Source organism: Gopherus evgoodei, chromosome 8 (assembly GCF_007399415.2).
Source record: "Gopherus evgoodei ecotype Sinaloan lineage chromosome 8, rGopEvg1_v1.p, whole genome shotgun sequence".
Taxonomy (NCBI): domain Eukaryota; kingdom Metazoa; phylum Chordata; order Testudines; family Testudinidae; genus Gopherus; species Gopherus evgoodei.
The window spans coordinates 91,171,888-91,199,573 of record NC_044329.1 but is presented as its reverse complement, the minus strand read 5'-3'; the positions used below and the strand labels follow the sequence as shown (position 1 = coordinate 91,199,573).

The window sequence follows — 27,686 nt, the reverse complement described above, 5'->3', positions numbered from 1 at the left end:
AACCTCATTGCCTACTCTGTCCCCATATCTACTCTAGCGACACTCTTAGAGGACCTAATCACATCAGCCACACCATCAGGGGCTCATTCACCTGCACGTCTACTAATGTGATATATGCCATCATATGCCAGCAATGCCCCTCTGCCATGTACATTGGCCAAATCGGACAGTCTCTATGTAAAATAATAAATGGACACAAATCGGACATCATGACTGGTAACATACAAAAGCCAGAAGGACAACACTTCAATCTTCCTGGACATTCTATAACAGAGTTAAAAGTAGCTATATTTGAACAAAAAACCCTTCAAACAGACTTCAAAGAGAAACAGACTTCAAAGAGAAACTGCAGAACTAAAATTCATTTGCAAATTTAACACCATTAATTTGGGCTTGAATAGGGACTGGGAGTGGCTGGCTCACTACAAAAGCAGCTTTGCTTCTCCTGGAATTGACACCTCCTCATCAATTATTGGGAGTGGACTACATCCACCCTGATCAAATTGTCCCTGTCAACACCGGTTCTCCACTTGTGAGATAACTCCCTTCTCCTCATGTGTCAGTACATAATGCCTGTGTCTGTCATTTTCACTCCATGCATCTGAAGAAGTATTTTTTTTACCCACAGAAGCTTATGGACTCATAGACTCATAGACTCCAGGACTGGAAGGGACCTCAAGAGGTCATTGAGTCCAGTCCCCTGCCCTCATGGACCAAATATTGTCTAGATCATCCCTAATAGACATTTATCTAACCTACTCTCCAGAGATGGAGATTCCACAACTTCCCTAGGCAATCTATTCCAGTGTTTAACTACCCTGACAGTTAGGAACTTTTTCCTAATGTCCAACCTAAATCTCCCTTGCTGCAGTTTAAGCCCATTGCTTCTTGTTCTATCATTGGAGGCTAAGGTGAACAAGTTTTCTCCCTCCTCCTGATGACACCCTTTTAGATACCTGAAAACTGCTATCATGTCCCCTCTCAGTCTTCTCTTTTCCAAACTAAACAAACCCAATTCCTTCAGCCTTCCTTCATAGGTCATGTTCTCAAGACCTTTCATCATTCTTGTTGCTCTTCTCTGGACCCTCTCCAATTTCTCCACATCTTTCTTGAAATGCGGTGCCCAGAACTGGACACAATACTCCAGTTGAGGCCTGACCAGCGCAGAGTAAAGCGGAAGAATGACTTCTCGTGTCTTGTTTACAACACACCTGTTAATGCATCCCAGAATCATGTTTGCTTTTTTTGCAACAGTATCACGCTGTTGACTCATATTAAGCTTGTGGTCTACTATGACCCCTAGATCTCTTTCTGCCATACTCCTTCCTAGACAGTCTCCTCCCATTCTGTATGTGTGAAACTGATTGTTCCTTCCTAAGTGGAGCACTTTGCATTTATCTTTATTGAACTTCATCCGGTTTACCTCAGACCATTTCTCCAATTTGTACAGATCATTTTGAATTTTGACCCTGTCCTCCAAAGCAGTTGCAATCCCTCCCAGTTTGGTATCGTCCGCAAACTTAATAAGCATACTTTCTATGCCAACATCTAAATCGTTGATGAAGATATTGAACAGAACAGGTCCCAAAACAGACCTTTGCGGAACCCCACTTGTTATACCTTTCCAGCAGGATTGGGAGCCTTTAACAACTACTCTCTGAGTACAGTTATCCAGCCAGTTATGCACCCACCTTATAGTAGCCCCATCTAAATTGTACTTTCCTAGTTTATCTATAAGAATATCATGCGAGACCGTATCAAATGCCTTACTAAAGTCTAGGTATATCACATCCACCGCTTCTCCCTTTTCCACAAGGCTCGTTATCCTATCAAAGAACGCTATCAGATTAGTTTGACATGATTTGTTCTTTACAAATCCATGCTAGCTATTCCCTATCACCTCAACACTTTCCAAGTGTTTGCAGATGATTTCTTTAATTCCCTGCTCCATTATCTTCCCTGGCACAGAAGTTAAACTAACTGGTCTGTAGTTTCCTGGGTTGTTTTTATTTCCCTTTTTATAGATGGGCACTATATTTGCCCCCTTCCAGTCTTCTGGAATCCCCTCCGTCTCCCATGATTTCCAAAAGATAATAGCTAGAGGCTCAGATACCTCTTCTATTAACTCCTTGAGTATTCTAGGATGCATTTCATCAGGCCCTGGTGACTTGCAGGCATCTAACTTTTCTAAGTGATTTTTTACTTGCTCTTTTTTTATTTTATCTTCTAAACCTACCCTCTTCCCGTAAGCATTCACTATATTAGACATTCCTTCAGACTTCTCAGTGAAGACCGAAACAAAGAAGTCATTAAGCATCTCTGCCATTTCCAAGTCTCCCGTTACTGTTTCCCCCTCCTTACTGAGCAGTGGGCCTACCCTGTCCTTGGTCTTCCTCTTGCTTCTAATGTATTGATAAAAAGTCTTCTTGTTTCCCTTTATTCCCATAGCTAGTTTGAGTTCATTTTGTGCCTTTGCCTTTCTAATCTTGCCTCTGCATTCCTGTGTTATTTGCCTATATTCATCCTTTGTAGTCTGACCTAGTTTCCATTTTTTATATGACGCCTTTTTATTTTGTAGGTCACGCAAGATCTCGTGGTTAAGCCAAGGTGGTCTTTTGCCACATTTTTTATCTTTCCTAACCATCGGAATAGCTTGCTTTTGGGCCCTTAATAGCGTCCCTTTGAAAAACTGCCAATTCTCCTCAGTTGTTTTTCCCCTCAGTCTTGCTTCCCATGGGACCTTACCTATCAGCTCTCTGAGCTTACCAAAATCTGCCTTCCTGAAATCCATTGTCTCTATTCTGCTGTACTCCCTTCTACCCTTCCTTAGAATTGCAAATTCTATGATTTCATGATCACTTTCACCCAAGCTTCCTTCTACTTTCAAATTCTCAACAAGTTCCTCCCTATTTGTTAAAATCAAGTCTAGAACAGCTTCCCCCCCTAGTAGCTTTCTCAACCTTCTGAAATAAAAAGTTGTCTGCAATGCAGTCCAGGAACTTATTGGATAGTCTGTGCCCAGCGGTGTTATTTTCCCAACATATATCTGGATAGTTGAAGTCCCCCATCACCACCAAATCTTGGGCTTTGGATGATTTTGTTAGTTGTTTGAAAAACGCCTCATCCACCTCTTCCACCTGATTAGGTGGCCTGTAGTAGACTCCCAGCACGACATCATCCGTGTTTTTTACCCCTTTTAGCCTAACCCAAAACTCTCAACACTTTCGTCTCCTATGTCCATCTCCACCTCCGTCCAAGTGTGTACATTTTTAATATATAAGGCAACACCTCCTCCCTTTTTCCCCTGTCTATCCTTCCTGAGCAAACTATAGCCATCCACACCAACATTCCAGTCATGTGTATTATCCCACCAAGTTTCAGTAATGCCAACAATGTCATAGTTGTATTTATTTATTAACACTTCCAGTTCTTCCTGCTTATTACCCATACTTCTTGCATTTGTATATAGGCATCTAAGATACTGGTTTGATCTTGCCTCCCAGCTTTGCCCTGACCCTCCTTCCTCTCTGCCATTATAGCCCATGCTCCCTCCTGTTTCCAACCCATCTCCCAGGTCTTGTTCCTCACTTACCTGTGGGGTTTGCTCACCTGTCCCCATTGAACCTAGTTTAAAGCCCTCCTTACTAGGTTAGCCAGTCTGTGCACAAATAAGGCCTTTCCCCTCTTCGAAAGGTGAACGCCATCTGTGCCTAGTAGTCCTTCCTCGAATAGCATTCCGTGGTCGAGGAAGCCAAAGCCCTCCTGGCGACACCATCTTTGCAGCCAGGCATTCACCTCCACGATGCATCTGTTTCTGCCCGGGCCCCTACCTTCAACAGGAAGAATCGAAGAGAATGCCTGGCTGCGAAGATGGTGTCGCCAGGAGGGCTTTGGCTTCCTCGACCACGGGATGCTATTCGAGGAAGGACTGCTAGGCACAGTTCAAATAAATCTGTTAGTCTTTAAAGTGCCACTGGACTCCTTGTTGTTTTTGTGGCTACAGACTAACACGACTACCTCCTGGTACTTGTGCTACCCAAAGACTTCCAGCATCACAATCACAATCAAGCATGAACATCACATGTGCTTAATAGTCAAGGTTCATGGATCTATTGTCTCCTTAATGTGTATGTATAATTCCTGTAACACTTGTTAAAGTTAGATATGTGCACCATGGGCAGAGTGTATCCCTTAAGGAACAGTAAAGTAGACAAATCCTTTATCAAAAGCATTTGTCACAGACCTATATGGTTTCATTTTAGTAAAATGAATGGATGAATTATAATTCACTTGGCTAGGAAAGTCTCTTCTTTCAATAATGCTGCCTGTTCATTGCACATTGTGGTTTCCTCTACTGCTTAAATAGCAAATAAATTAAACAAAGAGTGGAGATGAAATTTTTGCTATTTATGTTGATATTTCTCTGTTCCATAATTTGTTCCTGCTCAGATTAAATGTATCTGAAGTGCGCTATCCAATTTTGATAAATCAGGCCTTTATGTTGGTCTGTGGGATATCATTAGAAATGAGATTCTACATCTCTTGTTCCAACTGGAAACCAGGTAAGATAATACTGAATCTTCTATACCATTTTCAGTATGTTTTTTAATATGTAGTTTATAAAAGAACAGGAAGAACAATGCACAAGGTACACAGGCATTCAGACAGCTACAGAAAATATGCAAAAATTCTAGCTAGAACAGGTTTTGTCTTTTAACATTTTAATGAGCTTTGGGACTTTTATGCATATTAGTTATGTTGCCCTAATTACTCATTATAATTCTAATGTGCATTTTATATTTAATTACAATGCTTATAAAGATTTAGTATGGACAGTAAATTATTATAACTAGCATGAGCATAATGATTATGAGCTGAATTTATTAACTTTTACACTAGCATTCAGTGTTAGTAACTTTCAATTTCACCTGTGTGATTAACCACACTGTCTGAGTAAACAAACATTTTTGTGGAATTAATTGGAAATATCAAAAAAATTATTTTGCCCATTTTCATCAAATTTAAGTTTTGGTTTCTTTCACTATTTCTTTTGTAAAGCAAATTGCTCTCCAATGTTTCAAAATAAATATATTTTTCTTACAAGGCACCAGGTTTTCTACAATTCATTGAAACAGGAAGTCAAACATCAGCAGTTTTCAGATCTTTGGGATGTATTAATATGAAAAATACTGAGGTCTTTAGAGCAGTAAAAAGTGTCATTTATACCCTATATTCAGCCAGACAGACAAATATGGTCTCTTTATGGAGATTTATAAATCTTTACAAAATATTTCAACTTGTTTAGGGCAAAATGCATGCTTTTTCATCAGCTGTAAAATGTTGGGTTTGCCAAAGCATAATACATTCACCTTCATCTATACTGTTAATATTGGAGAAAAATAATTAGTTCATGTTACCGCAGCATATTTGCAGTTCACAAATGTATTCTTGTAAAGATTTACTAAGTCTTAAAAGTAAGGGTCCAATTCCTGATGTTCTTTCATTGGGCCAGAAACAGCAACCCTAATTCATACTGAGTAGCACTTGCACATTTTTTTTTCAATTTCCATATCAGGATGTCCTTTAATCATTTAACAGACAAACTCCCTGCAAAATCAAAAGCAGTTTCCCTGAGCAAAGGAAGAAAGAAGGATATAAAACTGAAGACCTGAGGATTTATTCCAAGAAAAATGAGTCATATCTTCAGTGTGTGAATATTAGAGAGAGTCAAATACCATAGAAATCAGAGAGCTAAACAGCTACAAATACTTATTAGATAACTTATCAGGAAGAAATTAAACAGCTTAAAATGCCATTAAATACAATGGGAGATTTGTGTGTTTGAGATCAGAGTTTGCTTTCTAACCATCACATTTTAGATATGTTTTCTGAATGTGTGTGATATAAGCCTTTCATAATGATGGCACAAGACCACTTCCTTCACAATTTCTCTCCACATTTATTGTTTTATTGTCTCTAAATCAGTGACTCAGACTTTGTATACTAGTGTTAAAGTGACCACCCCAAACTAACCATTGGGCTGCTGTGAGCACAATTACAAATATTCCTTCTGAGTGATACAGCCATGTTATTAATTTTGCATGACGTAGGGAATTTCTGAATCTTCTAAAATATGTCTCTCTAATGGATGTGTTATAACATACCTTGAAATCACTGATTGAACTTTCCTACAGATTTAATGTTTCCTCCCTCCAGTACTAGGTTGAGAGGAAAGCTTAAAAATGCATGTAATTATGATGATAAATCAACCAAAAAGAAAATGTTTACTTTCATACAGGAAAAATACTAAAAACAACAAAACAACAACAACCCCCGCCCACCCCAATCTTCATGGGGAAATACACAGGGCTGCTATAAAAAAACCCTTTAAAATTATCTGAATGACAGAAGACAAGACGTCATTTTAGCCAGTCTTCTTGTGCTTTATATGAAATGGATTTCATGTAATTTACAAGGAAATAGTAGTCATTTCATGACAATTTTAAAAGTTATGAAAGGAAGAAAAGGAGTCATTCTAAAGAAATTGTATTAGAAAGGTATATAATTATCCCCAGACAGCAATGTAATTGTAGTCTCCTATAGTCTCTCTCTTTAATACAGGGAATTATTTATTTTTATATAAAATGTAATTGTGTTTATCTGTGTGTGGAAGGAATACTTTGCCATATAAATTCATCAAGTTTTATGTTACTGTTTAATTTGTTTCTATCAGATGCCTCCATTTTCTCGTGAACTGTTTTTCTAATTGTATTTCCCTTTATGATAATTGTGCTATACTGTCAAATGAGGTGTTCTAATATAGCAATAAAGCACAGGGGTCTATTATTTCCCAATGCACACCTATCTTACGTGACATTAATCTTAATGGGATTACACATATGCATTCATGGGAGACTATGTCCCACATTGTGCAGTCTATAGAACGAGATAAATAATTATTTTAAGGAGGATTAACATAGATAAAAAATAAATACAAAGCACCTTTTTTTGTTGAGGGTGAGAGGAAATGTCAACATTTGACTACATGCTGAACATGTCCTACATCTGATGTGTTTGATTATCAGATTCAAAATACTCACTATGCCCATGTGTTACACACTCCCATAGACAGCTAAACTTAACAGGGCACAGCAAAGTAGTCACAATGGCTAACTTGTAATATCTAGCCACAGCACTGTATTTTTTGCAGTCAAGAGTCCCAGTGTCTCAGAGAACATCAGTAGGAGGAATACTTCTCAGAGCTCACAATTAGGGTGACCAATTCCTGATTTTATAAGAACAATCCTGATATTCAAGACTTTGTCTTATATAGGGACCTACTATCCCTACCCCCATCCCAATTTTTCACACTTTCTATCTGGTCACCCTATTCCAGTTGTACAAGGGGCAATTGTCATATTTTATTTATGTATTTAGTAAAGAGCAGCATATGCACCCCTTTGGCCACACAATTTACTTAGAATCTATGGTGAATAAACAGTTTTGTATTTGCATAGATGACACGTTTATAATTTAGAATGAACAGATACACAGAAGATAAAAATAGACATAAAACTCCCTATGTTTGGCTCTGTTATATAGTGGAGTTTGTGTTTTATGTCTTTCAGCCACCTATGTGGCCTGATCCAAATCTAATTTGAAGTTACTGAGAGTTTTTCCATTGACTTCAGTGGGCTTTGAATCAGGCTCATAAAGAGCTGCAATAAAATAATTCCACGATTTTCAAATATGTAAGTAGAAAGAACTAGCATAACAATGACAATTGTCAATGCCTGGTTCATCCTCTCTGTTGCTATTACTTCTATAACTGGGGGAGAGAAAAGTTGTCATAATGATTTCTTCCATCTTCTTGCAAACTTATAAAATGGTTGAGGATCTTTATTAGAACTATAGACCTAATCACATGACACAAAACTCGGCGGTGCTGGAAAGAAATCAGCAAAATCACCAATTTCTACTCATTTCTTATTTTGGTCTCTGGCATTTGAATGGAATCTTCCAAGAAGAACTTTATTATGGCACCTGGACACTTTAGGTAAGAAGAACGGAAAGTATAATTTTATTCAAAGAGAATTTATAGTATAGCTTAGAAAGAAAAAGTTGTCATATCAAGCTGCTGCTAAGGCAAGTGAAAGGGTTTACTTAAAGTACTGAGCCAGATGGTCATAAAAAATTTGGATGAAACTTGGAAACTTCAGTTTTTGATGGGACGTCACAATTTTGGTGAAAAATTCACTCATTATTTAATTATCTTGTAACTTGTATCCATTAAAGCCACACAGCTCATAACCCTGCCAAAATCTGAGTAGGTGTAATTCAGATAGTTGGAAAACAGATGAAACAAAACACTGTAAAATTTCACAGTACGTTATCTGAACTCAAGTCTGCTCACCTCAAATGATTTGCAAAATGCATCCTCCTTCCTGATCATGGAATTCATATTCCACTTTGCCCTGAAATTCACCATAACTGCTCAAGCAGGATAGTCTGCCTCTCAAGAATGCCTGGCTTTAGCTCTGTTCATAAGTTACATACACTGTTCCCATTCCCATGCCATTTTCACATTAGTTCTACTAAGCAGGGGTGTACACAGGAATTTAAATCTGACGGCTTTTGTAGAGGCACCTTAAACACACGCATATTATACACATTAAACCAACACATGCACATAAATCATATGCATAGAAATAAACAGCAGTACTCACCAGTTCAACGAAAATCCATGTGCCGTGGAACCATCTGAATAAATGTTTCCACAAGTATTTGGCTGTGGTGGGATCACAGAGCTACTCCAGCCTCAGGGTCGTGGAGGGGAGAGAAAACTCCTCTGGCCCTGAGGCCATAGAGGGGAGAGCGAACTTCTCTGGTCCCAGGGCAGCAGCGGGGAGAGAGTGAGAGCTCCTCTGGCCCCAGGGCCAGAGGAGGTCTGTGCCACAGCCCTGGGGCCAGAGGAGCTCTGTGACTCAGCTGCAGCCCCAGGGGCGGAGGAGCTTGCTTTCCCTGTCACAACCTGGGGCCAAAGGAGCTCTGTGTCCCTGCCAATTATTGATGGGGGCCCATGCCCCTGCTTGCTCTCCCTTGTGTTCACCCCTGCTACTATGTAATATTTCTTCCACATGTTGAAATTCACTTCCCTACATAAAGAATGAAGGATAGGACAGATTAAATCTATCCCACCAATCCAGGACATTGGCCTGAAAGGTTGCTTTCAACCACATGGCTGCTGCTCCAGTCCATGGGCTTCAGCCCTTCTGAACCATGTATATGGGATAGATTCATACAATCATAGACTGAGTGGCTTTCCCAAACCCTAGTTCATGCAGATCTGGCACAGAGAACCCTTCAAAGCACAGATACCAACAGCTCCCTAGGTTGTTTCTGCAATAGGGAAAAAATTATCATAGAAGTTTTATGATTATCCGGTTGAAATTTCTCAACTAGATGAAACACTTTTCTCTATCAAGTACCATAAAATGTTAAGAACAACATGTAATTCTGAGTGAATTAAATAACATTGTTTCATGCTTGCTGAACAGCAGCAGATTCGAGGGTCTTGCAGTTCGATTTGAGCTAGGAAGAGTGAAGATGGCTGGAAAAGGGAGTTTCCATTTTGTGGGAAATTCTGGGTTGTCGACGTTTTGTTTTGTTCCACCGGGGAATGAAACACTGATATCACGGAATGTCCAAAGAAACAGAATAATCTGTTTAAGTGTTGGCCAGTCTACTGAGTAGTTGAGCAGCTAAGTAGCTTCCTGGCAGGCTGGGCAGCCAGGGAGCTGGCCAGGGCAGTTGGATGATCAGTTGGACAGTTGGCAAGCCTGCCTTCCTGATTTTCATTGAAACTTTTTAGGGAATTGACATGTGCCCTCGGATTGTTTGGATTCTATTTTCTGAAAGAAAATTGTTCCATCAGAAAATTTTTGACCAACTCTCTGGCGTAGAAATTGGTGAATACTATGGCCCCAGCATGCCATTTAGCCTGGGGACTTATGGGAGCCTCTTAGAGCAGCCGTACACAATGCCTGTGCTGGGCGGGGAGGGATGGGGGCAGAGGGGATTCTCCCCTAGCTGTCTCCAGAGTTTTTGCAGCACCTATATGCTGCTGCCATAGGGCCAAACATTGCACCCTTATAATTTAATTGAGCAGGCTGAGATCCTTGGGCTCTATTGTTATAGGAAATATCCTGCCAATTTCTTTAATTGGTTCTGTAAATAATAAGTACAACTGGTGGAATGGTAATACCCTATTTAAAAAAATAATTTTTTAAAAATATACATTTGTGCTCTCCTCAACCACTGGTAATAAAAACAAACAAACCAACAACCCCCCCCAGCTATATGTGTTGAACAACTGTAAAAGCTGGGTGAGTAATCCTGAAACTGAACACCTGAAATAAAAAGTAGGTCCCAAATGACAAAATTAACAAAATGGTGTTGCAGAAAAGCAGTATTATGCATCTTGGCTTTTGATTTTGTACAGCCCATATACATAACAAAGTAGCTAAATATACTCACCAAAATGATATTTCTAAGGATACTGCTCATTATTACTGTATAATAAGTGGAAGCACAAGTCAGCGTTAGCATCAAACAGATTGTTTGGGGTTGCAAAGACGGCAGCTGTCACAGCTTGACAGCTTTCTTGTTAGTGAATCAGGATTACTGACAGTCTTTTTGATTGAAAACCACTGTTCACTGACAGTGTGCTATAGCTGATAAACATATACATCTCATGAAGAATGAGGCAAAACCATAAAAGGTTTAGAAGCTACTGCTTTACTTTAAAAATACATGAAGTTTGCATAAGGTTTTTCAGGTAAGCTGCAACAATTGTAACAGTTTATAGAAACAGACCAGTGTATGTTATTCTGATATTTAGTAGATACAGAAAAAAATAACAGTGGCAGCACTCCAGAACTTTCCCTTAAACAAACAGTACATTCACAAAAACAGTATTCAATCTCAAATAGCTTCAGTAGATGTTTACGGAGAAATTTAGGAAAATATGCCAATTCCACTCCAAACATCTTTGCAACTCTGAAGGGGCATATGAGTCTCATAAACTTCTTTCAAACACAGTTTTGGGCAAATTTAATTGATCATGATATTCATAAAAAAGCAAGGCAAATAGTATGTATAAAAAAAGCCAGGTTCACTCTGCTTGTATGTTCTACCCCTTCTCTCTACAATGTGTCTATCCTGTGTATTTACATTGTAAAGGCTTTGGGATAGGGACTATGTGCTATTCTGTGTCTGTACTGGGGTCCCAGCTCAACAGGCCCTCCTTCTTGGCTGGCCCCTAGGCACTACTTTAATAAACATGATTAGTAATAATAATGAGGCGGATGCAGCCAGGTGCTCTGCAAATTTCCTCAAACAACTTGGACAATGTACAAAACATTACGATTTGGAACATGGCCACTACTACAGTCTGGAGTCCCTTCAAACACATGTATAGCAAAAATGTGGGGATATACTTAGGACTTTCACAACCTGAATTGTGATAATGGTGCCATTTAACTGAAGCATACAGAGCACAGCTGTCTTTCTTTGGCTCTTGTTTACAAGATTTTCTGGATAAACAGTTTCTATTTTCTCTCAGTGCTGCAGAACTTAACTGATAAAAATCCAATTGTTTGGATGCTAGGCGGCACAGTGGGTTAAATGTACTGTCTTACATCTTTAGAGGACAATGTTCAAAACAAGGATTAGATCACAATTTATTAACATTTTCTGAAAATGTTTTTTTTAATTCCTTACAAAATGGATACAGCTGTGAATTTCTAGTTTGACATTTGGTATGAATATTTTGCACACCTTTAGTCAGAAACACTGAGCGATATTATTACGAGTATTCATCAGGAAGGAAATGTTCAGACGTGGTGATGACAGCAATAATCAGGATGTTGCACATGAGGCCAGGTGAATTGGCAGAATTACTTGGGAAAGCTGGAATACCTGCCCATATTTTCCTTCATTTAAGCCAATTTTACATATAAACCCCGCAGTTTTTAGTTTAGGTGTTAATATAATATCAAGCTAAACTATTTAGATATTGAGGCCTGGTCTACAGTGTGTGTGTGTGGGGGGCAAGCTAAGTCAGTCTAAGTTATGCAACTTCTGCTATGAAAATAGCGTAGCTGAAGTCAACGTACGTAGAGCTACTTTCTTCACTGCAGTAGGTTGTCTGCTGATGCTCCCCTGTCAACTCCCCCTACGCTTCTCACTCTGGTGGAGTAACAGAGTCAGGGGAGAGTGCTCAGCGGTCGATTTATTGCGTCTTCACTAGACATGATAAATTGATCCCTGCTGGATCAATTGCCCTGGAGGTAAATGTAGACGTGCCATGAAACTATGATACTTAGTGCTTGTCTACACAGGGAGTTAGTGTGGTGTAAATCAACAGTGTGCACTAACTTGCCATGAAGACCAGCCCTTAGACATTAGCAATACCGTCAAATAGAGCATTCAGAAAGGTAGTGAGCAAATATGTGTTTCAAATCAACTATGTACAGTGCATTGTGAACTGATATGTGTGCCATGCAGCATGTGGTGAATTACATTTTAATAATCATCTACAATCCAGAAATCGATGTTATCTTCTTACTCACACAGATACAGTTAGTGTTTAACATAAGCTAAAGTAGCATGGGCCAAAATGGTATTCACAGATTCATAGACTTTAAGGCCTGAAGGGATCATAATGATCATCTAGTCTAACCTCCCGGACATTGCAGGTCAAAGAACTTCACCCATCCTCCTGTAGTACACCCATAACATCTGTCTGAAGTCCTCAAATCATGATTTAAAGACGTCATGCTCTCATCATAAAGAAGTACCATTGTTCTGCTTTCTTATAGAGTAGTGTTAGCCACACTGGCCTCAAAATTAGTAGGTTAGATTTGAGACAGAAAATAGAAAATATGTAGAGAGTCAGTTAAGTGATTCATGAGCAGAACCAATAATATTGATTTTCAAGATGTCTTGGACCACTGATGAAGTTCCAGAAGACTGGAAGAAAGCTAGTGTTGTGCCAATACCCAGAAAGGTAAAATAGGACAACAGAGGTAATTATAGGCTTGTCAGCCTGACGTTGATCCCTGGCAAAATAATAGAACTGCTGATACAGGACTTGATTAATAAATAATTAAAGGAGTATAATATAACTAATGCCAGTCAACATGGTTTATGAAAAACAGATCTCAGCAAACTATATCTATATTGTTTTGAGATTACAAATTTACTGGATAAAGATAGTAGTGGTGATATAAAATACTTAGACTTCGCAATGCATTTGAAATGGTACCACACAACTTTTTGACTAAAAACCTAAAACAATATAAAATTAACACGGCACATGTTAAGTGGATTAAAAACTGGCTGACAGATCTCAACACGTAATCGTAAATAGGGACACATCATTGAGCAGGTGTGTTTCTAGTGGGGTTCTGCAGGGATCGGTTCTTTCTGATGCTATTAAACATTTTATGTTTTCTTCCAGTTCATTTATAAGAATCATTGCTGATAAAAGTTTGCAGATGACAAAAAGATTGGGAGCATGGAAAAGAATGAAGAGGACAGATCACTGATACAGAGTAATCTGGATCAATTGGAAAAGTGAGCACAAGCAACAAATATTATTTTTAATACAGCCAAATGTAAAGTTGTGCATCTAAAAACAAAGAATGTAGGACATACTTAGAGGATGAGGGACTTTATTCTCAGAAGTGGTGACTCTAAAAAAGACTTGGGGGTCATGGTGGATAATCAGTTGAACATGAGCTCCCAGTATGTTGTTATAGCCAACGAACTAATGCAATCCTTGTATGTACAAACAGGGGAATCTTGAGTAGGAGTAAGGAGGTTATATCTCCTCAGTGTTTGGTACTGGTGCAACTGCTGCTGGAATACTGTCTCCAGTTCTGGCCCATAATTCAAGAAGGATTTAATAAATAGGAGATAGTTCAGAGAAGAGCCATAAAAATAATTCAAAGAATGGAAAACATGCCTTAAAATGATAGACTTAAGAAGCTCAATCTATTTAGCTAAACAAAGAAAAGGTAAGGGGTAACTTGATCACAATCTATAAGAACCTAAAATGGGGAACAAAAATTTGATAATAGGCTTTTCAGTCTAGCAAACAGGAGCCAATGGCTAGAAGTTGAAGCTAGAAATACTCAGACTGGAAAAAAGGTACACATTTTTCAGTAGGGGTAATCAACAATTGTAACAACTTACTAAAGTTTGTGTGGATTTTCCATCACTTACAATTTTTAAATCACAATTGGATGTTTTTCTAAAGGATATGTTCTAGTTCAAAAAGGAAGTAATTTAGCTAAGTCTTATGGCCTATGTTATACAGGAAGTTAGATTATGATCATAGTGTGGTCCTTTCTGGCTTTATAATCTATGAACACTAAACCAGAGACTATTCACCAATGTTCCAAAATAATTTTGTTGTTGGCACTTTGCAGCATAAAAACAGAAAGCAGAAAAGAAATAATACATAGTTTACAATGCTCTCCAAACTCAAATCTAGGACCAAACATTTGGTATATTCCAGTCCAATTACAGAAATTATTAAAAGCTGATTTAATAACTTCACCAGGGAACCAGTGCTGTAATTAGCAAGCTTTAACAATATAATTGAAATCTACACCTACAATCAGAGATTGGGTTGAGTTCAAATGATGAACGGAGTCATGGGGACAAGAGTACAGGGTCTGTGAATACATGCCACACAGGAACATGGCTTTGCAGATAAAAGGTGCACAACACAGACTGCCATCACAAAACTGACTTGGACATTAGGGGTGAAATCCTGTCTCCACTGAATTCAGTGTCAAAACTCCCACTGACTTCAATGGGGCCAAGATTCCATCCACCCTAGGAAGTTGACAGACAAGCACCACATTGCTGTGTATCTCCCAGGGTCTTGCAAGAGTAGAATCTTTATTCTGAGGACCTGCAGAGAATTAACAGAGACACATAATCACACTGTATATGTGCCTGGACTCTTATTTTCACCTTCACACTTTTGTGGGGGGTAATACTAGCAAGAACTGAAAAGTGTGGGACATTTATCTGAACCATGCCTGTCCATTCCAGTAGAGTTGAAAAATCTCTTCATAACTGTAGAAAAAACCCTAAATCCTATTAAAAATTCTTGCACCCTCAAAGTCCAGCATAGCAGTTTAACAGACTGCAATGTATTTGATATTTATGCATTAGGATTCAATTGTATGATTATATATACAAGGCATTAAGTATATTTTTCTACTTATTGTGAAAAAGGGAATGTTAGCATGATATTCTGCTAATCCTCTAAAAACGAAAAACATTGTTGCTGACACAAAACATTGCTTGAAAAAAATACAGCTTCCGTAGTGTCTTTCACTTTTTCCAAACTGTTAGTGATTTATTAGAGCCAGGTTTCGAACAGACCTGAATTGATTTGGGAAAGTGTGTGCACCTGTATTTAAAACCCTGCAGGTGGATCTACTGTTTTGGTGCCTGCAATTGATGAGTCATAGATAATAGGGACGGAAGCTCCAGGAAGGTAGTCCATGCCTTTGCAAGGAGTGTCAGCATATTGTTTTTCATCATTATCAGAAGGGCTGCCTTGTGTGTTCAGATTATTCATTGTGGTCTAAATTCCTAAAATGAAATAAATTTGATCCCTAAGTGACATGCATTTCCTAGTTAATTATGTTGATTTTCTGACATTCGGATAATTTTGAATTTATCTAAAGTTTTTCCTTTTTGCAGGGAGTGGATTTTCTCATTCAAAGAATATTTTACATCACATCATGTTTTTCTGTTTTAAGCTTTTTATGGTCTTGAATGCTCTGGAAGGAAACAACCAGGTGCAGAGGTCTTTGGACATTTCAAATGACTGCCAAATGCTAATAGGAAAAGTTTACTTGCCTCTACCACCATCTGCAGTTCTTTCATGAATTATCTGGAGAAGAAAAAGGAAACCCATGGCAATCTTCAGAGTTAGCCATCAAGGAAATGACCCAGAGTGGAGAAGCCCAGAGGTAATTAATACTCAAATTTATCTTTTATAATCATTTGAGGAAGTCTTTTATTGCCTGTATCAAGATCACATTGGTGTTTTCTGTCTGAAGCATAATTTTGGAGAAGGCAGTTACATAATTTATTTAAAATATTTTAAATCCCTATTATTACTCATCTTACTGCTTGTGTAGAAAACAGTCTTGTCTTCTTCTGGAGGGGACAAAGCACAGTGTGTATTGTTGACAGCGTGATCAACTTGTCCTGCTTGACTCTTGAACTGAAAACTATCCATTTTCAATGACAATGCTAGTGTTATGACAAGCAGCTTCTCATCTTCCAGTGAAGGAGCGAAACTGCATCCTTGTCCTACTTGCTTTATGCAACTGATCAACTCAAGATCTCTGAGGAGGCAGAAGATGGCTCATTTGATGGGCTGTTGTCATACAATTTTAGTTACACTGTACCACTAGCATAGAACTCAGGTGTAAACAAGGTAGAGATTTTAAAAGAGATATAGCTTTATCATTTTTTCCCTGTTCATGGATTATCTTGAATACTAATATCCTGTAACATCTTTAGATACATCACCCAGCTCTGTGCAGCCAGATGTTGTGGTATGGGAGCTGAATACCATCTACATATAGAAAACAATTTCTAATTGACTTTGTTGTGCCTTAACATGCACAACATCCTTTAGAAAGAAGCTGCAAATATTCAGGCATTTGCGAAATTCAGAACAACAGAAAATCAATGTAAATTTAGGACCAAGATTGATCTTCAATCAGAGCCTTGCACCACATTGTTTCAGTCTGTCCTCTCAAATTTTAAACACATATCTGAAGGACATAATTGATGAGCATTGTACTTGTGAATGAAGCATCTATCTCTCATCTATGGGAATACATGTGTTTTCTCAGATCAATGCATTACAACACCGTTTATTTCTCAGATTATAGTATATAGTTCTTAAGTCATGGATATTGACAATCTTTCTTAGTCTAAATTTATTCATGACAGAAAACATGTTGGACAACTATAATAACTACATGACATGACAACATCATGGTCCAAATCCTGTTCACCCAGCTCACACAAGTAGTCTCATCAATGACATCACCCTTGTGAGTGAAATGATTAGGATTTGGTCCCATATCTAACAGAGGAAAAAGACGGTTACTCACCTTTGTAACTGTTGTTCTTTGAGGTGTGTTGCTCATATCCATTCCAGTTAGGTGTGCGCGCGCCGCGTGCACGTTCGTCGGAGATTTTTACCCTAGCAACACTCAGTGGGCCGGCAGGGCACCCCCTGGAGTGGCACCACTATGGCGCCTGATATATACCCCTGTCGGCCCATCCGCTCCTCAGTTCCATCTTGCCGGCTACTCCGACAGTGGGGAAGGAGGGCGGGTGTGGAATGGATATGAGCAACACATCTCGAAGAACAACAGTTACAAAGGTGAGTAACCATCTTTTCTTCTTCGAGTGCTTGCTCATATCCATTCCAGTTAGGTGATTCCCAAGCCTTACCTAGGCGGTGGGGTCGAAGCGAGACATTGCGGAATGTAAGACCGATGAGCCGAAGGAGGCATCATCTCTAGACTGTTGGACCAATGCATAGTGCGATGCAAAGGTGTGGATGGAAGACCAGGTGGCCGCGCGGCAGATTTCCTGTATGGGAACATCGGCCAATAATGCGGCCGATGAGGCTTGAGCCCGAGTAGAGTGGGCGGTGAGATGGACAGTTGGAACGTGAGCCAAGTCGTAGCATGCCCAAATACAGGATGTCACCCAAGATGCAATCCGTTAGGAAGAGATTGCCATGCCCTTCATACGTTCTGCCATCACTACAAATAGCTGAGGTGAACGCCGGAAGGGTTTGGCCCTCTCGATGTAAAAGGTGAGAGCCCTGCGGACATCCAGAGTATGCAGCTGCTGTTCCCATCGCGATGAGTGCGGCTTTGGAAAAAAGACTGGCAGGAAGATGTCCTGATTAACATGAAAGGCAGAGACGACCTTAGGGAGGAACGCTGGGTGTGGCTGCAGCTGTACCTTGTCCTTATGGAATACTGTATACGGAAGATCCACAGTCAAAGCTCGAAGTTCTGAGACTTGTTTAGCCGAGGTGACAGCGACTAGGAATGCTGTCTTCCAGGACAGGTACAGCAGCGAGCATGTGGCTAAAGGCTCAAAGGGGGGCCCCATAAGCCTGGTTAAGACGAGGTTCAGGTCCCAGGTAGGGGTTGGGCGTTTTACCTGGGGATAGAGTCGCTCCAAGCCCTTGAGGAATCTGGAAACTATAGGATGGGAAAAAACGGAACTGCCAGCCTCCCCAGGATGGAAGGTGGAAATAGCTGCAAGGTGCACTCTTAGAGAAGAGATCGCTAGACTTTCCTCTTTGAGAGACCATAAATAGTCCAAGACGGTGGGGACTAATACAGACTGCGGAGAAAGGTCCCGCTGAGCGCATCAGTGACAGAAGCGCTTCCATTTAGCGAGGTATGTTGATCGCGTGGAGGGCTTTCTGCTTCCCAGCAGCACCTGTTGCACTGCAGCGGAACAACGCAACTCTGACTGGCTCAACCAGCCAGCAGCCATGCAGTCAGATGAAGGGACTGCAGGTCCGGGTGGTGCAGCCTGCTGAAGTCCTGCATGATCAGGTCCGGGCAGAGTGGCAGGGGAATCGGGTCTGACAGAGACAGGTCGAGCAGCATGGTGTACCAATGCTGCCGCGGCCAAGCCGGAGCGATCAAGATAAGGCGGGCTTTGTCCCTGCGGATCTTGAGCAGAACTCGATGGATGAGAGGAAACTGTGGAAAGGCATAACAGAGGTGGCCCGTCCACGGAATGAGGAAGGCATCCGACAGGGAGCCGAACACCTGGCATTTCCTGTTCTCCTGGGAGGCAAAGAGGTCTATGTGGGGAAAGCCCCACCTCTGGAAAACTGAATGGAGAATGTCCGGACGGATGGACCAATCGTGCACCAGGAAGGACCTGCTTGATGATCTGCGAGCGTGTTCCGGACTCCTGGAAGGAAGGAGTCTACTAGGTGTATGGAGTGGGCTATGCAGAAGTCCCACAGTTGGATCGCTTCCTGACACAGGGGGGAGGACCGTGTCCCTCCCTGTTTGTTTATATAATACATGGCCGTTGTGTTGTCCATGAATACTGCAACACAACGGCCCTGCAGATGGCGCTGGAACGCTTGGCACGCCAGCCGCACCGCTCTCAGCTCCCGGACATTGATGTGTAGCGTCAACTCCTGGGATGACCAAAGGCCTTGGGTGCGCAGGTGCCCTAGGTGAGCACTCCAGCCCAGGGAGGACGCATCCATTGTCAGGGACATGGAGGGCTGGGGAGGATGGAACGGCCGACCTGCACACACCCGGGAGGACGTTCGCCACCAGTCGAGGGAGCCGAGAACGCTCGGCAGAACTGTCAGAATGAAGTCTATGGCGTCTCTGCCTGGCCGATAGACAGAGGCAAGCCAGATTTGGAGAGGACGCATTCACAGCCTGGCGTGCTTTGTGACGAATGTGCATGCAGCCATGTGACTGAGGAGACCAAGGCAATTGCGGGCAGAGGTTGTTGGAAACCTCTGAAGACTTTGGACAAGGGAGACTATGGCCTGAAACCGGTGAGGGGGTAAACTGGCCGTTGCAAGGTTGGAGTCCAGCATCACCCCGATAAACTCTATGCTCTGCGCAGGCACCAGAGTGGACTTGTCTAAATTGATGATCAGGCCTAAGACGCATAAACAGGTCCTTGATAATGGTCACATGGCTGATGACTTGTGCTTCTGAGGCCCCTCGGATAAGCCAGTTGTCGAGGTAAGGGAAGACATGTATCCGACGACGGCTTAGGGAAGCAGCGACGACCGCCATACACTTTGTGAAGACACGAGGGGCCGAGGAGAGACCAAAGGGGAGGACAGTAAACTGGTAGTGTCGATGATTTACCACAAAGCGCAGACACCTCCTGTGCGGGGGATAAATTGCAATGTGGAAATATGCATCCTGCATGTCGAGAGCGGCGTACCAATCTCCGAGATCCAGGGAAGGAATGATGGTTCCCAGGGATACCATGCGGAACTTGAACTTTTGGATGAATTTGTTCACTCCTCACAGGTCTAGGATAGGGCGGAGGCCCCCTTTCACCTTGGGAATTAGGAAGTATTGAGAATAAAACCCCTTGCCCCTTAACTCCTCTGGTACCTCCTCTATAGCTCCGATTGAGAGAAGCCTGCAGACCTCCTGGATGAGGAGTTGCTGAAGAGGGAAGAGGAGGGGAGGGGTGGAAGGGAGGGGGTGAAACAAACTGAAGATGGTATCCAAGCTCCACCGTACGTAGTACCCAACGATCTGACCTCAACTGGGGCCACGCAGGAAGGAATGGGGAAAGGCAGTTGTAGAACTGACAGGGATTCGGGGAGGCAATTGGTACACTGCTCTCGGGTGCACCCTCAAAAGTTTGATTTGGGTCCCAGTGTTGGTTTAGTGGGACCGGAATTGTTACCCCCTTGAGGTCCAGACTGACGTCTGCGATTAGTACGACCTCGTCTTCTGGCAAAGACTTGCCTTGGCCAAGGTGGGGGGTAAGGGAGCTGAGGTTGGGAGCGGAAGGACCATCTTTGAGTCTGAGGCGTATGCATTCCCAACGAACGCATAATTACTCGATTGTCCTTTAGACTCTGCAGTCTGGGGTCCGTCTTTTGCGAGAACAAGCCTTGTCTATCAAACGGCAAGTCTTGTACGGTATGTTGCAACTCAGGTGGCAGGCCGGACACTTGCAACCATGATATGCGGTGCATGGCTATGCCAGAGGCGACCGTTCTAGCCGCCGAATCAGCGGCATCTAGCGAGGCTTGTAAGGAGGTCCTTGTGACCCTCTTTCCCTCCTCCAGGATTGCTGCAAATTCCTGGTGGGAATTCTGCAGAACCAACTCGGCAAACTTCCCGACTGCCTCCCAGGTATTGTAACTGTATCTGCCCAGGAGGGCTTGTTGGTTCGCTATGCAGAGTTGGAGGCCTCCCGCGGAATAGATTTTCCATCCCAACAAATCCATGCGCCAGGCCTCCCTAGATTTAGGCACGGGGGCTTGTTGGCCATGGCACTCCCGTTCATCGACAGACTGTACCACCAATGAACAGGTGCACGTAGCGGTGCACGTAGAGGTACTTATACCCCTTGGAAGGCACTATGTACTTCCGTTCGACCCCCTTGGCTGTGGGTGGGATGGAAATTGGGGATGGCCAGATAGTGTCTGCTCTAGCCTGGATCGAACGGATGAAGGGGAGAGCCACTCTGGTGGGTGTCTCTGCGGACAAGATGCTAATCACAGGGTACTCCACCTCTGGAACCTCCTCTACCGGCAGGTTGATATTCTGGGCGACACACCGCAGAAGGTCTTGGTGTGACCAGAGGTCAATCAGAGGTGGCCCCGATGATGACGTCCCCACTACTGCCTCATCCGGGGAAGAGGAGGATGACAGCCCCAGGATGAGTGGGTCCTGCACTGACGCCTAGTCCTGGGGGACCTCCATCTCTGGAAGGTCATGCGGGTCTGGTGCGTGTGCACTGATTTCCTCTGTGCCAGCGGTGGGAGGTCGGCTGACGGCGGCCTCGGGCACACGGTGCTCTGAGTGACCGGAGCGTGATGGGCCAGTCGGTTCGCCTTGGGCTTGATGATACGCCCAAGGTGTTCAAAAGGACCATTGATGAGGTCTGTGGTCCAGGCCATGGGCATGCGTATCCGAGTCCCCGTAGGAGGCACTGTCCGCACGAGAGGAGACGGATGGATGACGCAAGGGCCTCGGAGGAGCTGAAGTCAATTGGACCTGGTCTCTGCGTCCATTGGACTCCTGTCTGCGCGGTACTGGGGAACGGTACCGAGCGTCGTAGCGGTGCCGGGAGCGGGACCTGCGACCAGCACGGTGCCGGGAGGTCGACCGGTGCCTCACGTCTCCATGCCGAGATCGGCTGCGAGAGGTACGGCGGTGCCGGGATCTGGACCGGTGCCGAGAGTACCGCGATGGAGACCGGGATCTCGAGCGGTGCCGCGAGTACGACCGGTACCGGGATGGAGAGCGGTACCGGGACTGCGAGCGGCGTCAGGATCAGGAGCGATGGCGGGAGCGAGAGTGACCGCGGGACCTGGATCGCGACTGGCAGCATTCTGCAGTGCCTGGCGAAGATGGTCTCATCATGGCGGACTTGCCCAATGACTGAACAACCCGCACTGGTGGTGCTGGGGGTTGGGGCAGCTCAGGCTCCGTCAGAGCAATTAGTTCCTGAGCCATGGAGAAGGTCTCCGGCGTCGAGGGCACGATGAGCTCGACCACAGAGGGCGCTGGGGAGCTGGTAGGCACAGGACTCGATGGCTCCTGAGAGACCGGAATCAACGGTGCGGAGGCATGCGGTGCCTTGGCAGTTGACGGTGCTGGGCGGTCCGCCTTGGATGTACGCTCCGACTGCGGTGTAGAATCAGGTGCTGCAGGAGCCTTGTGCCTCTTGCTCCTCGGGGAGAGGGATCGGTGCCGGCCAGAAGGTTGAGCCAGTGAAGGCTGGTGCCAAGGAGCCTTTACTGGAACCGTGCGCTCCGGTGCAGAGGGAGCACTCGTCCCCGGTGCCGGAGTCGGTGCTGAGGATGGAGGAGTTAGAGCTGCCTCCATCAAAAGTTGCTTGAGGCGAATGTCCCGCTCTTTCTTCGTCCGGGGCTTGAAAGTCTTGCAGATTCGGCACTTGTCCGCAAGGTGGGATTCGCCCAGGAACTTTAAACAGGAGTTGTGTGGGTCTCCTGTGGGCATCGGCCGATGACAGGCCGCGCAGGTTTTGAAGCCCGGTGAACCGGGCATGGGCCCCGGTACTGGGAGAGAAGAAGGGGCTAGCCCCTGATCCCCTCTAACTATATACACAACTACTATAAAAACTACTAATATAAATGCTAACTAGAACTATAGAAAATGAACTATGTACACAATAACTATATAAACAAGCGAAGAGCTAAGGAGGTGGAGATCAGCTAAGCCGCGCTCCACTGTTCCAACGACCGACATGGGTAGTAAGAAGGAACTGAGGAGCGGATGGGCCAGTAGGGGTATATATCAGGCGCCATAGTGGCGCCACTCCAGGGGGCGCCCTGCCGGCCCACCGAGTGTTGCTAGGGTAAAAATCTCCGATGAATGTGCACGTGGCACGCGCACACCTAACTGGAATGGATATGAGCAAGCACTCGAAGAATTCTTTCCTCTGATTATAGGGTACATAACTGAAGTACTGTCCAGCTTTAAAAACACGGGAAAATTTTAGATTAAAATAGAGCAAGAAGCCTTCCAAGACTCATCCCCTACTTTGAGATCATAGTTCTGTCCTACCTATTTTTACTGACAATTACTTAACTAATTTTATAAAATACTTTGGCTAGTAACTATTCTTATAACTGCCCTGTCTGTATTTATTAGCTTTTAATGTGAAGTCAAAATTCTGTCTCTGTTGCTTTAGTGCTCTGGTCACCTTTAGCTGAAGTGTATAATATTCTAGTATATTTGACATTACAAGTTAATTAACCATTATTTCTCTGTTCCCTTCTGCACAGTGTGTGTATGCTGCAGAAGAATTCTCTGTAATGTCCTTTCTATCCTTGCAATACAGATCTGGCTTCCTACATCTTTCTGAAGAACCAAGAATTTCTAGCCCTCTTATTCTGTAAAGTATATGCTGTATCTTTTGTATGAAGGCAGTGCATGGAGGCTAATTTTCAAAATTTAGTTATATCTCTTTAATACAAATATCAGCCATTTGCAAGTTCTATCATCACACAAATCAAAAGATTAAGAAAAAAAAAGAAAAAAAGAGGCTTCCTTGACTCTAGATGAGATTTAAACAAATAAAAGCACGTTGACAAAACATCTACATGTAGAACTGTGGATTAGATAGAAAATTTTACTCCTGGACAAATTTGTGAATTTGCCTCAGATGTAAATTTACTGTTTGCCATTTGCTAAAGCTGCCTCTCGTTGTGCCAATAAATTTAAGATGAATTATGCTTTCCGTACCATTCAAACATATAAGTGCATAAAATCTGAGCACCACATTTCAGCACATTTCTGAAGTTAGGGAAATATACTATTCATGCTCTGAATAATGTTTTTAAACATCTTTAACTTCATTAATTCAAAACTAGATTTCTGTAAACAAAGCAAAACATATTCCTTATTCAGGGATGACCAAATATGGAGTTTTAAAACAAAATAGTTTTTGACACATTTGCAAGACAGAATCTGCCAAATTTTTCACAACTGAAATCTGCTTTCTGTCCAGGGCGAGATTAGTCAGAAATGAAAAACAGGCTTTTACTATGGTTTAAAAAAGCCCATACACACCACTGGAGAGACCTATACATTTCATCCTCAAAAGTAAAAATCTGAGAAAGTTGTAAACAAATGAAAAGCGAAGTTTTGGATGTAGTACCAACTGACTTACAAATACAAGATCTTTTTAATATTTTCTGTAATGCAGACACCAGTTCTTATTGTTTGTTTTCCCCCTTTCCTTACTAACATATTAGGTGATAGTGCCAACCATTGCTGAACATTTTGATGTTCTTTTTTCTTGTCTAGTAAGCTCTCTTTTAAATTTTTGCAAAGCAAAGACTTTTCTGAAACAATTTGTAAAATTTATTCACAGAAAAAACACTAATCAGTTTGAAAGCCAAAAGAAAATATTAATATTTCCAGTACTCCTTCTCTAGCCCCTGGATTGAGTGCCATGCATCTGCATCTGGGCTGTGATGTCAAAGTGTCTATAGACTGAACTTCCTTCTGTTTAAATCAGGAGATTGCCCTCCCAGATTTCAGCCTACACCCTACTGCATGGAATTCACATTCCTTAGCATGTATAAGAAATTGAGTTTTTGCTGAGCAAATCCTAAACTTACAGAAAGTTGGACTGCCTCTGAAGATGCAGAGCAGGTTTATGAAAAACGATGGCTAAACTTTCTGAGCATGACACTACACTACTATCTTTGCTTTTACTACCAGTGGAACTACACCAGTGGCGATTTACAGGTCCAATTTTTGCTAGAGCAGACAAGGCCTACGTTTAGACCAAAGCCCAAAGAAAGGTTGTCCTGCTTCAAAATCCAATCTCTATAAATGGAGTAGACTATTCTTAATTTAAGGCCTAGTCCCTAACTTAAATCCCCTTATCCAAGTACTTCAGAGGTACGAAGAGTATGGCCATACTTCCAGGGGTCATTCAAATGAAGTTAACAGATATGCCATAGTAGAAATGGTGCAAGTGATGGGTGTGACTGTGATAGGTTGGGTCACAGAGACTCCCTTGGGACTGCCACCTGATGTGCTGAGACTACCTCTGAGCCCATTTTTCCTACCAGCTTGGGACTTCAGTACCCTGTCTTATTGAGTCAGACATGCTAGCCTGCTGCAAACATAGAACCAGGTCTGAACCACATCCCCCAAAAGCTGCAGCCTTAACTGAAAACAGCTTCAGAATTGTGCCTGTCTCTAGCACCCAGACACCCAGCTCCCAATGGGATCCAAATCTCAAATAAATCTGTTTTACTCTGTCTAAAGCTTATACAGGGTAAACTCATAAATTGTCTGCCCTCTATAACACCGATAGAGAGATATGCACAGCTGTTTGCTCCCCCAGGCATTTCTTACTTACCATGGGTCAATTAATAAGCAAAAGTTATTTTATTAAATATGAAAAGTAGGATTTAAGTGATTTCAAATAATAACAGAGAGAATAAAGTAAGTTACCAAGCAAAATAAAACAAAAACAGCAAGTCTAAGCCTAATACAGTAGGAATCTGAATGCAGAGATGTTCCAATAAGCTTCTTATACAGACTAGACTCCTTTCTAGTCTGGGCCCAATCCTTTCCCCCGTACAGCCCTTGTTCCAGCTCAGGTGGTAGCTAAGGGATTTCTCATGACTGCAGCCTCCTTTGTTCTGTTCCACCCCCTTTTATAGCTTAGGCACAAGGAGGGAATCTTTTGTCTCTCTGGGTCACCACCCCTCCTTCTAAATGGAAAAGCCCCAGGTTTTAGATGGATTCCAGTATGAGGTTACATGGTCACATGTCCTGTGAGACCCCAAGCCTTCATTCTTCCTGCCTGACTCACAGGAAGGCTTGCAAGTAAACAGAGCCATCTACAGTCAATTGCCCTAGTTGATGAGAGCCATGAAGATTCCAAACCACCATTAATAGCCCATACTTTGCATAATTACAATCGGACCTCAGAGTTATATTTCATATTTCTAGTTTCAGATACAAGAATGATACATTTATACAAATAGAATGACCACACTCTGTAGATTATAAGCTTTGATAATGATACCTTATAAGAAACCTTTTGCATGAAACATATTCCAGTTACATTATATTCACACTCATTAGCATATTTTCATAAAATCTTATGGAGTGCAACGTCACAGTGACATGCTATGGAACAGTCCAGACCAGTAGAGACTGTGTCACCCCTGCCTTGCAGCCTTGGGTACCTTACAATGCCTCGCTGAAGTAGCTCCCACAAACATCCTTCCAGAATGCAAGCCATGATTTGATGTGTAGAAGGAGATTTTCATTGATTTTAAGGCTGAATGTCAAACTGACTCAACTATGGAAAACACTGATATTTGCAATGTGATAACACTAGTTGAAAGTGCAGATGTGTTGTCTGTGCCACAAGAACACAAAGAAGCATTTTCTAATAAGCCAAGGAAGACATACTTGCTAACTCATAAAATTATTGTAGAAGGACCACAGCCACCTCCCAGCAGTCTCTACAGGGCCAGTGGCAAGGTGCAGGAACAAATTCTTACAAAAAGATACAAAGCATGTTAGACTTAGGAGAATTAAAAACAGCTCTTCTGTATCACCTGTGCTCTTGGTCCCTAAGAAACACAGCATTGTAAGGTTTTGTGCTGATTATAGAAAACTCAGTGCTGTCACAGTACCAGATGTGTATTCTGTGCCTAGAATTGATGATATGCTGGATATTTTAAGTAAAGCTAAATATCTTGGCTCTTTTGATTTAACTAGAGGTTACTGGCAAATTCCTTTAGATAACGATGCACAGAAAAAATCTGCTTTCATCACTGATATGTGACTGGAATGAGTTCACAATGTTATCATTTGAGTTAATTAATGCAGGAGCCACTTTCAGAGGTTGGTCAACCAAGTGTTAACTGGTTTGCAGAGCTTTGCAAAGGTGAGTGTGGATGACATCCCAGCATTTAGCAACACTTGGGCTGATCATAAAAAAACACTTAAAACTGTGCTGTCAAAGCTCCAGGAAGCAAGCCTATCCATAAATGTCTCTAAGTGTAAAATTGGAGCAGCCAAAATTCCTTAGTTGGGACATTGGATAGGGGGTGTTTAAATATTCCCATATCCCTTAAAAGTGGAAGCCCTTATAAATTGGCCTGTACCCCAAACCAAAAAACAGGTCCACATCTTTCATAGGTCTGGTAAATTATTACAGTAGGTTTGTGCCTGGGTTCAGTGACATTGTATCTGCAATCACAGATCTATGTAAAAAGATAAAGCCCGACCTGTTGCCTACAGGTCAGCTGGTGGTAACTTTACTGCAGCTTCGTAAGGGTGGGAGGTGTGACAGAATAC

General features: G+C 42.3%; 1 protein-coding gene across 4 annotated transcripts in view; it reads right to left on the bottom strand.

The window, feature by feature from the left end:
- Positions 1-27,686, bottom strand: part of NEGR1 (neuronal growth regulator 1) — a 643,647-nt gene that overhangs the window by 165,412 nt on the left and 450,549 nt on the right. The window lies entirely within an intron of this gene.